Genomic DNA, 16024 nt, shown 5'->3' with positions numbered 1-16024 from the left:
GTTTACTTTTTATATAAATTGTAATGTATATATTTGTCAATGAGCTTTTATTTAATTAATTTATTTATTTATACACAGTTCTCAGGATCCAACCAGGGCCTCACATATGCTAGGCAAGCGCTCTACCACTGAGTCACAAACCCAGCCCTGTGAATGTTTGCTTTTAATTCTTTTCCTACAGTTTGTTAAACCATTGTCACTGTCATTAGATGTAAACTACTTAAGAGTTGGCACCATTTTTTTTTTTTCTGGTACAGGGGACTGAATTCAGGGGCACTCGATCACTGAGTCACATTCAGAGCCCTTTTTGTATTTTATTTAGAGACAGAGTCTCATTGAGTTGCCTAGTGCCTTGCTTTTTGCTGAGGCTGGCTTTGAACTCGTAATCTTCCTGCCTCAGCCTCCCAAACCACTGGGATTATAGGTGTGCACCAGCATGCCTGGCACAAGTTGGCACTATTTTAAAAATTCACTTTGTATTCCCTTCATCTTTAGCATAGGATTATACATGTTGTAGACACTTAATAAAGATTTGAATGGATGAATGCAATATTTAATTATACTTAGTTACTTGAAAATGAGTACACATGGGTTTTAAAAGTTCCTTACATATTGAGAACTTGTGAAACTCCACATATTGTAATATTTGAAATGTTACTTTTAATTTTTCAATGAAAGTATGGGTTTTAATCATAAAAACTTGGATTCATGGCCATTCTTTTAAAAATAGGGATAGCAGGGCTGGGGTCATAATGCAGGAGTAGAGCTCTTGCCTAGCATATGTGAGGCACTGGGTTTAATTCTTGGCACTGCATATAAATAAATAAAATAAAGATCCATTAATAACTAAAATAATATTTTTTAAATGGGGATAGCACCAATCTTAGGTGTATAGGAAGGATTGAATGAAATCTTGTATGAAAAAATTTGTAAAACATGGTATTGAAATGGTAGTGTCAGGACGAATATTCCTGAGAAAACTTTTTTGTGGTGGTGCTTGGGCTTAAACCTAGGGCCTCATAAATGCTAAGCATGCATTTTACTACTGAGCTCTACACCCTCCAGCTCCTCCTTTCTTCTTATAATTAGAAAATAAGCATTGGGTTGCAGGCATGATCTTGAAATAAGGTGTTCTCCAAGAAAAGGATGTGACCCTTGTTTCTTTGGTCATTAACTACTTTCCCTTTCTTCCTTTCTGTTATGTTCTCTTTTTTGCTGGTGGTAGGACCATGACCAGCAAAAAAAAAAAATCCTCTATTTTCCAAACTTCCTTATAGCCAGTGGCCATATGATACCACATTGGCCAGAGAGAAGAGGATTTTCAAGTCTTTCCCTTTAGAAGGTGCAGTGAAAAGGAATTGTATTCTGCCTCAGCCTGCCTTTTTCACAAGGAGGCTCTGAGCTAGTGTCTCCCATTGCTGTCCTGTTTAGCTTTTCTTCTCTCCATCCCCTCCAGTTTCTGATCTTGGTCCAGTAAGTGAGCTGCCTCAGAAGGGTGCTCAGGCCTACTAGTATGACTTCTGGAGCCATAGAGTCTGATGATTTTTAAGGAAAGAGGAAAAGGAGAGTTTAAAAGCAGCAACCATATGGGAGGAGAAGCTTTTCTTATTCAAAATAATAATCTCTATTTTGTTTGTATTGCTTTGTATTTTTTTAAGGAATTTCACATTATATTATTGGGGCTTCACATACCAATAATTCGAGGCAGGTAGAATATTTTTTCCATGTTGCTGAGATGAAATAACCCCAGCAATATCATGTCACTAGTCATGACAAATATGAAGAGTTCTCTGCAAGTTCAACTGCTCCACTCTATAATCAAAAATCAGTCTATTTTAAGTCAATTGTAAGGAAAGCAGAAGGAGACACAGAGACAAGATGCAGAGACAGGAAAGTGAAAGAAAGAGTGGCTGCCCCTCCAAGCAGCTGCATTTATTTATATCAAAAGTTACATAGCTCCATAGTACCATCTACATTATTATTTAGTATTTCTTTAATCCTAGGTGCTTGATAGCTGAGATCAAAGTCCAGGCTAATTAAGACACAGAGCCCTTTTCTCCAAGGATAGAAAGTAGATACTGCACCTGTGTAGTTATCTTAACTAGCTTCAAGGAGAAACTGCTGGGCATTCAATGCATGGGAAACAGAGTGCCTGTTACCCACCCCACCTCCCAGCTTGCTCACCAGAAGAACGCTTCCCTGTATATTTCCACGGTCAGAATACCTACAATCTATGTTGACTCAGTAAAAAAAAATGGTCAATATATTCTTTAAATGATCACAGTTTAAAAGTTTATTTATAATCCTTAGTAGAAGTACACTGCAATAGAAAGAATTCCAGGGTTGGAGGTAGAGTGATTGCTCAGTGGTAGAGCACTTACTTAGCATGCCCAAGGCCCTGGCTTCAATCTCTAGCACTGAAGAAAAAAAATTTATAAAGGCTTATAATTTTGAATCAAATAGCAAACATTATGTATTTTTTAATAAAATTCAGAAGCAAGCAACCTGGGAATATACTATAGGTACTAGGGGGTTTTTTTTGTTGTTGTTGTTTTTTGCTGCTGTTGTTGTTTGTTTCTTTTCTCTTTCTTGTGGTTTTCTATAGGTACTGTTTTACATCCTCAATTTAGCTAGTTCTTGTGAGGTCCAAAAATATGTCATGTTCTAGAAAAAATAATATGCAAATAAGTCTTGGCATCACAATATAGCAGTTTAATCACTCTATGTAAAAATTATTTTTTACTCTTGATTTTGAAAAATTTCAGACCTACACAAAATTTCCAAGCATATTCATGTACCCTTCACCTAGATTCACCAATTATGTTGGCAAATTTGCACTCCATCTTTAAACACACTTTTGTTCCCTGAATCATTTGAAAGTAACCATTGAAAGACATGGGCACACCCATGTAATCCCAGTGAAGGGAGGCTGAGGCGGAGAATCACAAGTTCAGAGCCAGCCTCTGTAACTTAGCAAGGCCCTAAGCAACTTAGATCCTGTCTCAAATATATTATAAAAAGGGCTGGAGTTGTCCTCAGTGGTTAAGCATCACTGGGTTCCGTCCCAGTACAAAAAAAAGTAATATGCATCATGCTATGGTGACATTTACTCCTAAACATTTCAATAGTAATATCCTAAGAACTAGGACTTTTATAGCCACAATACCATTATAATACCTAAGAAATCATACACACACCTTTTTTGTGTGCTGGAGAGTAAATCTAGGGCCTTGCACATGCAAAGCATGTGCTTTATTACTGAACCACTCTTCCAAATAAGAAATATAATATTGATGTAATAATTCTAATATAAAGTTCATATGCAAATTTACCTTGTCCCAAATAATGTCTTTTTTTATAGTTGATTTTTACCCAGTCCTGGATCCAGTTATCAAATATTGCATTTTGTTATTTAGTTATAATGTCTCTTTAGTTTCCTTTTATCTAAACAACCTGCTGTCTTTTTTTTTTTTTTTTTTTTAAGAGAGAGTGAGAATTTTTTAATGTTTACTTTTTAGTTTTCAGCGGACACAACATCCTTGTTTGTATGTGGTGCTGAGGATCAAACCCGGGCCGCACGCATGCCAGGCGAGCGTGCTACCGCTTGAGACACATCCCCAGCCCAACCTGCTGTCTTTTTTTTTCTTCTTTCATTACATTATTATTTTGTAACAGAGTCTAGGCCAGGCATATTGTAGCTTGATGTGCAATTTTGATTTCTGTAATTGTTTGATTCTGGTTAAAAATCATGGGCAAGAATAACACATAACGGGCTGGGGATGTGGCTCAAGCGGTAGCACGCTCGCCTGGTATGCGTGGGGCCCGGTTGGATCCTCAGCACCACATACAAACAAAGATGTTGTGCCCGCCGAAAACTAAAAAATAAATATTAAAATTCTCCCTCTCTTTCTCTCTCTCTCTCTCTCTCTCTCTCTCTCTCTCTCTCTCTCTCTCTCTCTCTTTAAAAAAATACTTAAAAAAAAGAATAACATAACTAATTTATGCACTTTGTAAAAGTATTATAGGAGAAGGCATGGAATGTCAGTTTTTTGCCATTATGTTGATATTAAATTTGGTCACTGGTAAAGGCAGTATCCATCAAACATTTGCATCGTAAAAGCACCTGTATCTCTTTTATAGTAAGGTAATCATTTGGGATGGGGGTGATGCTTTGACATTGCATGAATATGCTGCCCTCCTCAACAAATTTATCACTCAATAGCTTTAATATTTCTTGATTGTCCTTACCTGAAAGTGTTGTTATATTAGGAGTTGCAAAATGGCCATTTTAAAGTTTCATAATTCATTCTGTATTAGCTGACAGTCTCTGTAAAGAAGTTTTCTGCTCTCTTTTATATTTAAAGTAATCCTATGATTCATGAATTATTCATTTACTCAATGTGTTACAATGTATGACCATCAGTAAATTTTTTTTTTTTTTAAACTGGGAATTGAACCCAAGGCTTTGTGAATGCAAGTCAAGGGCTTTGCCACTGCCTTGTCTCAAACAATGAAAAAGCTGTATTGATGTAGTAATTGATGTAGTAATATAAATATATGGTATCTAATTGTGGAAGAAAGAGACAAATATATCTGCTTTGTGTGTGTGAGGCACTGGGTTTGATCCTCACCACCATATAAAAATAAATAAAGATATTGTGTGTCCATCTACAACTAAAAAAAAAATTTAAAAAAAAAGAATTTAGAAACTTAAAAAAATACTCCACAACCAGAGAAGTAAAAAATTATGTTCCATTTGTGTACTGTGAATCAAAGGGCATTCTACTATTATGCATAACTAATTAGAACAAATAAATAAATTTTAAAAATACCCCAAATACAATATGTATATGTAAGAAAGATGTTACAGTCCTGATAAGAAAATAATTAGGAAAAGCTAATGAAAAAATTTTTAAATCATTTTAAAAACATCATTTAATGCATATTCATGGTAAAAAAAAAGATATAAACATATAAAAGGGTATAACTATATAAAAGGGTATAACTATTTTTAAATAACTTTATGTATATTTTTTTCAGAAATGTGATATGTAAAGGCCTGGAAGTGTAACTCAGTGGTAGAGTGCTTGCCTAATATGCGTGAGGTCTTGAGTTTAACTCCAGAACTGAAAAAATAAAATAAACACATACACATATATACCCACCTATGTATATTACATATATATATGCATGTATATATATATATATATATATATATATACATATACATATATATTATATCTATCTCCATATGTATATCCCATAGTCTTCATACATACCTGCTATCTGCATCATTCTCAGAGATGTCACCTTTTTGGACAACCTGTCCTTCTCTAGACCTCTTAGACTTTGGACCTTTGACTTCCTCAACCCCAGGCATCTCTTCTTTTCCACTTCAGCTGCTCACTCTAAAAATCACTCATTTGAATTCCACACACTGACTACAACTGCTACTGGCTTCAATCTCCATTGATTTTTTTTCTATTTACATTTTCTCAAATTCGTTTTCTAGTTTCATCCACTTTGTTTCTTCTCTTGTGTTCTTTGTCCTTGTGGCTTTACACTTATTGCTTTATTGACATTTTAGTAGAGTTTCAGGAGGGACCATATGATCAGAGCAATCCTCCTTTCATGATATTTTCCTTCTCCTGGTTATTTTCCTGCTGTCTTTGCTTGTGGCTTCTACTCCACCTTCTAAGTGCCCCTTAGGGCTCTATCCTTGATCTCCTTTTGTTTCCATGGGTGATTCTGTCTTTTCCTTAATAGCATCTACAGTTGAAAATTCTCATTTGCATATCTCAACCTCAGACTACCCCTTCAAGGCCTTACCTTTTAAGGACAAAGACAAATCACTTGCAATGTGCCCCAAACCAATTTTAGGTTTTCTTGTTTCCCCCTTAAGTAGCACTGCCATCTTCCTTGATACCTAGGAGTTGTCATCCTTGGTTCCTGTTCTCTCTATCCTCCTGTATCCAAGTCATCAGCAAATTCTATTGTAAATCCCTCATAATGTATCTTCAATCAGGCTGCTGCTTTCTATTTCCATTGTCCTCACTCTAGTGCAAATCACTGTCATTTCTCACCTTGATCAGTGGAATCCCACCTTTTATGATTATGTCCCCATGAGAAAAAAAATGTGATCATGCACCTCCAATGTTTTTATTTTCATATAATATTTAATTTTGATTAATTTTCTATTATTATATTTGGTAAATGTTAGAAATGTTTATTTTATATATTGTTTATATGTCTGCTACTCTCCTAACATGTACATTATAAAACATATAAAAGATATCTAAAAGGATAAAATATAAATAGTAACATTATCTCAACAGAAATTTTAGAAATATAAAAAAATGCATAAAAGCATTTGTTCCATGATAGGAAGGTGCTTGCATATGCTTCTTTTATTTATGTATTTATTTATTGTGTCAGGGATTGAACCCAGGAGTGCCTACCACTGAGACACATCCCAGCCTTTTAATTTTTTTTTTTTTTTGAGACAATCTTGCTAAGTTGCTGAGACTGTTTTTGAAATTGTAATCCTCCTCCCTCAGCCTCCCAAACCACTGGGATTATAGGCATTTGCAGCTTTATTTTGAAAATGTTGGTTTAGCACTTTGTGATGAAATAATTTGAAGGATAGTTCTAAGTTGAGTATATCTCAATGCTGGGCTTGAACATCTGTCATTCTGAAAAAGACTCCATGAGGCTCAATGTTCAGGGTCATACGTTCATACCTGGTGAGGTTATTAATATGGAGTATAAAAATTCTTATTTCAGCCAGATGCAGTGGCACACACCTGTAATCCTGGCAACTTGAGAAGCTTAGGCAGGAGGATCACCAAGTTCAGGGCCAGTCTGGGCACCTTAGTGAGACCCTATATCAAAATAAAATACAAAGGGCTGAGGATTTAACTCAGTGGTAGAATACTTGCCTAGCAAGTAAGACTCTGGGTTCAATCCCATAGCACTGCAAACAAACAAATAAACAAACAATCCTTATTCCAGTTGTCTTCTTGATAATTTACATTTTTACTAAATCCAAAGTAAGCCTTGATTAGATCACCATTATTTTTATCACTTCATATAACTGATTGAGAGTTCTTAACAGGTTCAGGAAAAATGCTCTCCCACTTTCTTAGTTCCCTTCAGCCTGTGTTAGTAGTATTATCCTCAGTCTAAGGTTTCTTTGCTGGATTTCCTTTAGAAGCCACTTGTTCATTTTGTGAAGATCAGTGAGGAAAGCTGCTAATATAATCTGTGACGCTAGCTAATAGGCGCCTGCTACCTGAGACACAAGGCCAACTACCATATGAATGAAAATGAAGGGCCCTGTCCCAGTGTTGTTCTTGGGTATCTGAAAACTGAAATATGTGGGCAGTGACAATCCATATATTAAGTTTTGGTCAAAGTTCATTTGTTTTGGGGAGGCTGAGGGAGGAGGATTGCAAACCACTAGATAAAACTAGTGGTTTCTGTTTTGTTTTGTACTGGGGATCAAATTCAGGGGCACTCTATCACTGACCTACATCCCAACACTTTTTGTTTTTTATTTTGAGACAGGGTCTTGCTAAATTGTCTGGGCTGGGCTTACACTTGCAATCCTCCTGCCTCAGCCTCTAGGGACAGGAAGGGAGCAAGATACTCCATTTCTTGCAGAAAGAAACTGCTACCCAAGCAAGCCCAGCCTGCGCAATTTAGCAACATCCTGTCTCAAAATAAAAAATTTTTTAAAAGGGCTGGGGATGTAGCTCAGTTGTACAGGATCCCTGGGTTCAATCCCCAGTACTGCAAAACAAGAAGTACGTACTTGGTGATACATTCAGTTTCCAGCAGGACAGAGACAATGTAAACTAGAACAGTCCACCACTATCTACAGTGTTGAGATACTTGAGGAGTTGGGCAAGGAACAAAGAGATGCCTTTTCTCTTGGGTCAAGGTCAGAGTGCTTTGTAATATGACTGAGGCAGTGGGGAGGATGATGTAATAAGGTGAGAAAAGATATTAATAGGGAAAAGGCTTCTTTGTGTAGATCTTAGGTTCTGGGAGAAAACCAGCATGGAATGGAAGTCTCACTACCACCCCCTAATCAGAGCTTACCCCTCCTCCAAGGTAGGAATGAGGGAAGCAAGGAAGACCTGAGTTTACCATGCTTCTCTGCAAAGTCAGCAGTAACTGGCTTAAAGGCTCAAGAAAATATGTTGATTTCAGTAGAAGCCTGAGGATGCTTAATTTGCAAGATGCATGAAAGACAGGATGAGGTGCCCCATTATTTTTGTTGGGAGGATTGGTTTGCCTTGGGTAAAAAGAAGGTTTAGTGGGAAAGAAGGGACAGAAAATGGGAATAGGTTGAAGAGGTAATTTGGAGTAACATGGAGAAAAGATTTTAAGGAGGCCCAGACTTCACATATATCCTTGCCTTTGGTCATCCAACCTGATAGTCTACTCCCTACTGTACTCAGAGAAGAACTTTAAAAAATTTCCAAGGGCTCTCTGTGTTTTGTTCCCAGTAAGCAGGTATCTGTAGACACTTGCCCCAAATTCCTCATTTAAACTTAACTCGTTTTTTTTTTTCTCTTAAAAAAAAAAAAAAAAAGTAATATGATGGAATTTTCAGGACAGCATGCCACCTGGAGAACAAACAAAGGATTATTCATTTTGATCTATATTCTCTGCACAAAATATATAATGTTCAGATACTACCACCTATTGTGAGATATTTTTCATTTATCTCCTCAACCTCATGCATAAAAACATCTTTCAGGGTGGACACAAGGATTTTGCCAGTAAACAATAAACACTTTTCTTCAGGAGGGCAAGGCTTCTGAGCCTTTGTACTATATGTGCTCTGCTGGAGCAGGACAAGCAGCCATGAGGACATTAGTCATGACTCATCCCTCCCTTGAGGCCAAAGCAACTGGCAGGTTCCTTTCAGCTCTCCAGGTACATCAGCATTCTGGCATGGTTTTTGGACAAAGATTTTCCACCTAACATTGTAATTATATGGAAACTCACTAAGAAAGTTCCTGTAGATCTGGCGACTTATTATAGAGTAATAATCTATAACCATAATCTGTTAATTCCATTTGTACCCTTAGAGAAGGAAAATCCTTGATTATATGGAAGATGTGGGGGAATTCAGGCCCAGATAGGAGAACTGATCCAGTGTGGTCCCTTCCTGTCCTGGGTTATCTGATGAGGCACAGTGTTCTCTTTTGGACTCCTAGGCTTAAGGCATAGCTATATACCCACATATGGTGACTGATTTGGGCAAACAGGGCTGATCACTCACTCAGCATAGTGGTGATGGATCTGTGGGTGCTACACTGGGACTTGAGATGATAGCCAGGATTTGTCTTTAAGATGTTTTTGTTTTTGTTTGGTTTGGTGGGGGTGGGGGTACTAAAGATTGAACCCAGGGACGCTTAACCACTGAACCACATCCCAAGCCCTTTTATTTTTTTATTTTGAGGGTGGCAGTGGGGAGATAAGCCATAAAAAATAATATGTTGGCCGACTGACAAAGAAAAATGAAGCAGGATAAGGAGACAAAGAATAGAAAGAGTGTGGCTAGTTAGAGTCAGGGAAGACCTTCCTGATAAGGGGACATTTAAGCCTAAGTCATAAAGGAAGTTAGGGCTGTAGACAAGAGGATAACTGGGGAAAGGCATCACAGAGGAATAGAAAGTACAATGGCCCTGAGGCAGGAGTGAGCCTGGGTTTTTAAAGAACTACAAGTGAGGCTAGAGCAGTGAGAGACTGGGAACATAATAAAATAGGAAGTCTGAAAAATAACAGGGGCCAGATTCAATGGAGCTTTCCAGACCATAATAAGGATTTTGCATTTTATTCTGAGTGAGATAAAGAGCTATGGGAGGGCAAAAAGTGAATTTACCATCCTCTTGTCTCAGCCTCTACAGTTGCTGGGATTATAGGCATATGCCACCTCACTAGGCTAAATCCCCCTTCTTGATGAAAGGGAGGTCAAAGTCACATTACAAAGGAGTAGGCATACAGGAAGGGAAGAATGTTGAGGACATCTATGCAAAGAATCTACCCATCTCCCCCATCCAGTGCTTCCAAATGGCCATTGTTCTCCTTGTCTGAGTCTACTAGGGAAATCCAAACAAAGCTGGAGGTGAATGGGAATCAAAACTCTGGTATGGACATGCTAAGTTTGAAATGTTTATCGGAGAAATCCAACTGGAGATAGAATTGGTAGTTCAATATCTCCATATGAGTACGGAATTCAGAATGGGGGTCTGGGCTAGAGATACTCAGTTGGGGAGTTACTGAAATGTATATAAGTATTTAAAGCAATGGAGATAAGAATTGGCAGTTCAATATCTCCATATGAGTACGGAATTCAGAATGGGGGTCTGGGCTAAAGATACTCAGTTGGGGAGTTACTGAAATGTATATAAGTATTTAAAGCAATGGAGATAAGAATTGGCAGTTCAATATCTCCATATGAGTACGGAATTCAGAATGGGGGTCTGGGCTAAAGATACTCAGTTGGGGAGTTACTGAAATGTATATAAGTATTTAAAGCAATGGGTCTAGATTAGAACATATAAGGAATCTGCGTAGTAAATAAGAAGTCAAAAGACTGGGCCCTGGGCCACATCAGTGTTGAGAAGTCAAGGAAATAGAGGGGGCCAGGAAGGGACACTGAGAAGGAGCAGCTAGAAAGGTCCTAGGATGACAGTGGATGAGTGTTTCCCAAAAGTAATAAATGTGACAGAAGAGTACTCTATATACTTTCCATGGGAAGAGACAAGAGGTTATTTTTCCTATGGGTTGTTTCATTTTCGTAATCATTATTTTCTCATTCACTTAGAATTATTTTATAATTCAAAGGCAGAGGTATATAAATCTTTTGTCTTTGGGCAGATCTGTAAACTAAAGGAATTGAGAAGGAAGCTAGGAAAACAATAGCCCTGAGATTTAGCACAGTAACAATTGTAATTAGTCTCTGAGCCCTATGAAGTTTTCATAATTTTATACAGCTGGAATTACCATGGACATTCCCAATGATCTAGGAGGGTTAGGCCTTTTTAAAAGTCATATATATATTTTTTTGGTTAGTTTTAGGTATACATGACAGTAGAGTATATTTTGACATACACAAAAAGAGTATAACTTATTCTAATTAGGATTCCATTCTTCTGGTTGAACATGATGTGGAGTTTCACTGGTGGTGTATTCATATATGAACATCCTGTTCCCATCCCCCTTCCTTCCCTTCATTCCCCTTTGTCTAATCCAATGAACTTCTATTCTTCCCTCCACCCTAAAGTCATATTTAAAAGGAAATCAACATTACTGTGTTTGTTTGCAATTAGCTTTTGATTAGTATCATCTACTCCCATTCTACTCTAGATGGTGCCTCATTTTATTTTACCCAGAGCTTTGGTCCCCTCTTTTCCCCCATGAGTAATAATTTATTTACCTTTTCCCCTCCAAGACTTCCTGAACTTATTCTTGACATGCATTCCAGAACAATAATGCTATCATTTCCTGAATAGTACATTCTGTGCCTAAAAGAATAAGAGGTGACCTTAAAAACTTTGGTTCAGCTCATAACTAGAAAACATTCCCCATTGTCTGTAAACAATTACTAAGAAGCTTTAAATATGTTTATTGTACTGGAACCTAAAAATATTTCTTTTGAAAAGATAAGACAATTTCCTCTTTCCCCCCGCTCTCAGACACTGGCAGATGGCAGGTAGCCCTATCACAGTCCTTATTCTTCCACCAAGATCCCTAGGATAACTTCCCAAATAAATAACTGCACCCAAGTCTTATCTCAGGGTCAACCTTTGGGGAAATCCAAATCAAATCATTGTTCTTTGGAATACCCCAAAGTCTAGCAGCAATGGGCCCACATTTTGCTTGGCAAAAATAACTGGATCCCAGGGGCAATTGGCCCTTTCATGGGCACATGCAGGCATCTGCTTTGCACAGCATGAGTTTTCAATTCTGCACATGTAAGATAAAGGCAAGGTGAATTCTTACTTTTTTACATTTCAAGCAGTGAGAGAGGAGACAAAGAACAGGCATATTTCATAGCTTTAAAACTAGGGTGCAGCTTATGCAATACCAATAACTAAAACAAAAAACTTTCCTTTCATAACTACCTTTTATTTGGCATTTTTTTTATTTTTTAAGCTTTTGACTTTTCTTATTTTCTCAAGTTGAGATTTCAAGAGTTTCATTTCAAGAGTAGACTTTGATTTGCTTAATTTTTGTCCTCTGGGCCTTTGTTACCTCATTAGTTTGAGTGTTTTCAGGAGGACGTGGAATGCGTCAATTTCAATTAGCAAGCTCTCCTGGAAGAAAGAACACACCGCTGTCACATCTAAATTAATTCTACAACCTTACAAAATTTGATTTCCACAAAAGAATGTGAAAAATCATCTTAGATAATTTAGGCAGCAATTTCATCTAACAAATGTAAGATTCAATTCTTCAAATAAAAAGGCGTGGAAAGCAACAATTGCTTTCATGTGAAAAAAATGAGAGCACCCATATGATTAAACTTTTTAATATCAATTACTCATAAAATCCTTTCTCTACATTTACTTCTAAATAAGAAATGTTAATCTGCATGACAACCAAAACCTGAGAATTAGTATTAAAACTTCAAAACTATAAATCCTTCATCTGATTTTAAGCTACTATTAATTTTCCCCTTCCCTTGGTATTTAAAATGAAAATTTCACAATGACAGTGACACTATAATAGGGGGCAACTTCAACCTCTGCTACATCTGAAGACGGTTCATTGTAAAGTAATGCTAGATTTTTAAGCTAGGACAAATAATGTGAGTTTTTAAATTGAGTTTTAATCTGTATTGATTGAGAATACTGCTAGCACCCTCAGAAAAGTGGTTTCAAATGTTGTGAGCCACTGAGGAAGGATTTAGCACCATTCTTCTTATTGAAATTGACTTCTGAATCTGGGGTATATTCCTTTGAACTCAAAAGTGCCAGATACTGCTTATTTGAGAACAGGTTAATTTTTAAAAACTGTAAAGAATGTGATAACAAATCTAGCAAAGAAGATGCATAATCAACTAGTAGTATCAATTTAGAAGAAAAAAAAATCTTAGCAGTAAAATAATGATTCTGGAGTTCTTGCGTTACTCAGAAAGTGCTTCTGAGATGAGTCCATAAATGCCCAAAGTGTTTTGGGGACTGCCACAGCTTCACTGGCAGCCTTAGCTCCATGAGGGCAGGGTCTGTTCCACTAGCACCTGCTGCATAATGATGCACAGTAAACATTGGTGGAAAGACCCAATGAATGAATGCATAAATTCACAGTGTAATAGTACAAAGTAACTGACACTCTTTCTAATGCACACATTTGAAATATATCTTTTTGTGTGTAATTTTTCTGTAGTTGTAGATGAACAGCATGCCTTTATTTTGTTTGTTTATATATGGTGCTAAGGATCAAACCCAGTGCTGCACACATGCTAGGCAGGCCCTCTGCCACTGAGCTTCAGCCTCAGACCTTGAAATAGTTTTTAAAAGAAAATAGTTTCCATAATTTGCAAATACAACAATGATCTGATGGTTTATAGGAAATGTTCCAGCTACTGAACTTTTTCTTTCCTTTGGACATAATAACATCTTCTGAATATAATCCCTTTGCAAAATAAAAAGGCATTTTACAGTGGAGTTTTATACATGAGAACAAAGGTGCAGGTTAGTTAGGTAATTTTTTCAACATTAGTGTTGAATTAGAATCCTTGCTTAAAATGGCTAATGCCCTTTCCTGACCAAATCACTGGGAAGGGCCAGGGGAACACCCATGGCATGGGGTGGAGTCAGCTTCCACCAAAAGTGCTGAAGTTGTAATAGGCAAGGTGGATACGTGGGCAAGTTTGGGGAGCTACTGAGAAGGAAGAAGGCGGGAGTAGATCCTGGGTAGATGCTATGTCTCCTACAGTCACATAATAACTGGGAGAATAACATTCAAATCTAGCCTTCCTGATATTAAATACAGAGCTTTGGTTTCAAGGGAACATGCTATAACTAACAGTTCCTTTTAAATTAAGATTTCAGGAATTAATTTTACCCAGGTTATCAGTTTTATTTGGGTTGAAAAGTTAAATTTTATTTATGTACCTTTCTATTATTACTTTATTTTGAAAGAGAGTCTTGCTACGTTTCCCAGACTGGCCTAGAACTTGAGATCCTCTTGCCTTAGTCTCTCCAGCCACTGGAATTATAGATAGGCATGTACCTCCAGATCCAGCACCTTATGTGTTTTCATCTAGTTTGATATATTTCACAAACAAAGAGTTGTAGGTATATTCAAATTATAGATTTTTGTTTGTTCATTGTTTTGTTTTTAAACTTGAAGTTGTATTATATTATTTTGGAGTTCTTTTGGTAGCATTATTCTAAGAATAACATTAATATTATTTAATCATTAAACATTATTTAAGAGAATCTGTGGATTCCAGGAATTTTTGAGGAGAATTTTCAAATTCCTTTGAAATTTTCAAATTTTCCTACATAGGAGAATTTCTCCTCCTCCTCCTCCTCTTCCTCCTCCTCCTTCTTTTTAATGACATTAGGGAAGACTTTATTCAGAACTGTCATATAGGGACTACTCTGATGGGACTTCACAGTGGGGGAGAGAAATTGGACTGAACTTTAGTTTCTTGTGAACTTCTGTCCTAAATCTTCCTAAGAAATTCCAGAGTTCAATAAATATTGGGCTTATAACATGCATCATATTATGCTGGTGTAGCAGACATTGCAAGTTGTTGTCCAATAGCCAATTTCCCCATTGTCTTTATTCACAGAATCCAATTTTGTCCAGGGCACAGTGTGTCCAGTTAAATTCTTAAAGTTGGGCAGGTGGAGACTGAATCAGGTAGAGTTCTTGAGCCCAGGAAGTTTGAAACTAGTCTGGGCAACACAGAGAGACCCTTTATTTAAAAAAAAAAAAAAAAAAAAAAAAAAAAAAAAAAGAAGAAGAAGAAGAAGAAGAAGATTCCCAGCCTCTCTTGTGGTTGAGCACACCCTATAACATTATTCTGGCCAATTCTCAATTCTATAAACAGTGGCTTGCTGAAGCTTTCAGGAACATGTCCATTGTCCCTTTCTTTTTCCTGTCTGACTAATGAACATAATGCTAGACAGTGGAGGAGCCATCTTGCCACCCTGAAGATGAGAGCAACAACCTAAGGATAAGAGAGAGTTCAGAGGAACCTGGCTCCTTTGAACAGCTTCAGCAGCCTGCCTGGATTACCCACCTTTGAATCCTTACCATGTGGACAAAAAAAATCTGTATTTGATAAACACATTGTGTAGTTGGGTTTCTGTTTACATGCATCCAGATATAATGCTAACTGATATGTTTGATATTTCCATTTTTGTGCATTTCTTAAAGCTCTGTTAAGAAAATTGAGGGGGCTGGGGATGTGGCTCAATCAGTAGTGCGCTCGCCTGGCATGCGTGCGGCCCGGGGTTCGATCCTCAGCACCACATACAAAGATGTTGTGTCCGCCAAAAACTAAAAAAATAAATATTAAAAATTCTCTCTGTCTCTCTCTCTCTCTCACTTCTTTCTCTTAAAAAAAAAAAGAAAGAAAATTGAGGAACAGGACTGTTATGGTTTGGATCTGGAATGTCTCCCCTAAATTTCTTGCATTGAAAAGCATGATCCCCAAAGCAGCAAGATTTAGAGGTGGGGCTTTTAGGTGATGTTTAGGGCCCTGATCTCATTAATCCAACAATTGGATTAATCCATTGATAGTTGAATAAACTAGTGGGAGAAAGAACTTAGTTGGAAGAAGCAGATCACTGGGCATGCTCTAGAAGGGTTTATCTAGTCCCTGGCCTTTTCCCCTCCCACCCCATCGCCACATCCTTCTGCCATGATATTTCTGCCTTGGAGCTGGCTGACCATGGATTGAATCCTCTGAAATGGTGAGCCAAATAAATTTTTTCTTCTCGAAGTTGTTCTTGTCAGATATTTTGGTCACAGCAAGGAACGCTCC

Source organism: Callospermophilus lateralis, chromosome 14 (assembly GCF_048772815.1).
Source record: "Callospermophilus lateralis isolate mCalLat2 chromosome 14, mCalLat2.hap1, whole genome shotgun sequence".
Lineage (NCBI taxonomy): Eukaryota > Metazoa > Chordata > Mammalia > Rodentia > Sciuridae > Callospermophilus > Callospermophilus lateralis.
The sequence above is the reverse complement of the archived record's forward strand: the minus strand, read 5'-3'. Positions refer to the sequence as shown.